A 2,900-nucleotide genomic window follows, 5' to 3' on the forward strand; every position below is an offset into this window, starting at 1 on the left:
ACGATTTTAGCATTACAATTTTGGGGTCACTAAAACCTTTTTTGAGTTCGCGTTTGTTTCATATTTAAAGTTAATTGTATAGCCTGCAAAAAAATTGTCTAGGCCTAATTCACTTTAAGCGGGCCAACATTTATGGCAGTGTAAACGTGGCTATTGGGGACTAAAAGTACACTTTTACATTTCTACAAGGTGCGAAGAATGTAATTAATATTAGCAACCCCTTTAATACGAAGTTTGAAAAGAGTGAATAACGGTTCCAGTCAATAAACAATGATTTATCAATATATTTAAAAACTATCTACAGGCCAAGCTGTTGCAGTGAAAATCAACAGTTAAAAACGGAGGTGTTCTATCACCGAGTAACAGCTCGTTCAAACTTACAGCCTATACAGTAGTATTCTAGTTTTATTTTATCATCTATTGTTATAGATGACATGCAATTATTACTCTTAATTGATTTTTATCTATTCATTTTAAATTCAAAGTCAAATTGACTTTCCATTCTGACTTTTATCTATTGTGTTGATGCCAAGACATCTCTGTACCTACTACGTGTATAAAACCTTGAATTGATGTACACTAACGCCTGGACGTTTTTAAAAGGCATTACATTATACTGTCACGTATGATTGATATACTTCCTCATGTGAAAAATTCATTAGCTGCTATTAAAGTTTCGCGTCATCAAACACTTATTTTTCTGGGATTGCAGGAACCAGAGGCGTCTGACTGAAAATTGTAATGATGCAAATTGACGCTATTAGTGTCCCCGATACTCATATTTTCTTTTTTTAGAAAACCTCTTTATAATCCCTTTAAGTTTGATTGGACATAACAGTGCAGCGAAGCAATCAAAGGGAGAAAACTCCTTCGCTCATGTTGATGATCTTCGTAAAAAAAAAACCAGACACAATTCAAAATCATCGTCGGCAAATAGTCAAAGAAAACATAAAATATTGACTCGTCTTTTGTTGGTGAATATATTGTATTGCACGTCTGTGATGATATTTATATGAGTATGCCTAATATACAACACATAAAAGAATATCACTTTAATAGGCTAGAGGGTATTCAGATCTATAGCTTTGTTTCTCCAGTGTTTAATATGATTTAACAACCAGTCTTTTCATATTTTAAGCTTTATGAATCCCCTATATTATCTTCATGCAGGCATTTCAGTTCATATACTTCGTCACACCCAATTTAAGAACAAGATGCTTTTTGATTCTTTTACAGATTGCTACAGAACATTAACCCCACTGGAAAGATCTATCACATAATTTTTGACTTATTATGGTCAACTGTCCCATTCACCATGACGGACAAAAGACGTATTAGCATATATATTGGTTTGCACGCGACCGCACATTTCAATATACACATTTTGATCACTATCTTAATAGGACAATAATTGAGTTTTTTAGTCAAATCAATTTGGAGATTTTCCTTTCTTTAAATCAGTTTGGGTCGTGTGGACAACAGTCATAAATAAACTGGTATTTATCATCCTTTCAGAGCAGATGATACCATTTGCGAATAGGTTTGTCATCTTACATCCAAATATCCTCACTCTGATGTTTCTATGTTCCTCTATTATAAGCTATATATTTTATCTCCATTTATATCTATGACTCCTCTCCCAAATTGCTATATGAACTGTAGTTTTGGTGGTTATAATCAAAAGGTACAAGTCAAGGATGTGTGTTAAGTCCTTACTTCTTCATAATATTAATAAATATCATAATTCCTCTATTATAATCTATAAATTTCGTTCATATATCGCGATTTTTGTATATTATGTCTACTCTCCTTTGCTATACTATAGGCTAAATCTTCAGAACTTTGGTTTTGGTAATTATTTAACAACTTTCGTTTTGCGATCAAAAGGTATAAGTCAAGGATGTGTGTTAAGTCCTTACTTCTTCATAACGTTAATAAATAAACTCAGACAGTTGCCACTAGACAACTTGTGGTCGTTAATCAGAACAATTACCACTTGAAACTAGATCCACAGTAATCAGATTTGACCACCGTCACATTTCAATAATCTATGAAAAGATCGGATTTCTAAATAAACAAACCCCAAAAGCAATTCAATAATATTTGAAAATGGCAAATAATGTAAGTTTTAAAGCCAATAGAATTAAAGGAGATAATCGCAGCTGTTACAACACTATGTAAAGAATGGAATCTCGTTCGTATTCCATTTTGAACAATTGATAACTAGATGTAATCATAGTTAATATATCCAGCTATCGGCCAGTTTATTTATTGGGATAGCTTTAGGTTGGTCTCTATTATGATAATAGTACAATAGTGACTATTACAAACAAATTTATTGTCCACTGTCTATTCTATTTCATAATACACTCCATCTTACAATTCCCCTTCTGAAATTATCCTGACACGTGTCCGACATGTGATCTCTTGTCACGTGGGTGTCTCTATTTTTATGAGTCCCCCAAATTACTCGGAATATTAAAAATAAAGTCAAGAAATACTCTTTGAAACCTCTCTTTCCGGTCCAAAAGACGGCTTTCAGAACGTAATCTCGTGGTAATGTTAAATAACCTGACCTTACGTTCACCTACGGCATAGCACGCGCGTTAATGTGAAGCAGAAATGGTTGACAAAACACCTACGTTACTAATAAACAGTTGAACACAGTAGAGGGTGAATGAACCCCTATCTTTTACACTCGACATCCGTATTGAACATAAAAATTCAGAATAAATTGAAAAGTTAATTAAAATGGTCAAAATGAATTTTGGTTAATACGACCGCTATTTCGTTTCCTTGGTTATTGGTTCCAAATGCCAAATGCACTCAATATCCGCGAATTCTCATTAACCCCAAAATGTACAGCACATTCTGATTAATAGCCTATTCAATTCATTCAT

This window comes from Lottia gigantea (genome assembly GCF_000327385.1).
Source record: "Lottia gigantea unplaced genomic scaffold LOTGIsca_137, whole genome shotgun sequence".
NCBI lineage: Eukaryota > Metazoa > Mollusca > Gastropoda > Lottiidae > Lottia > Lottia gigantea.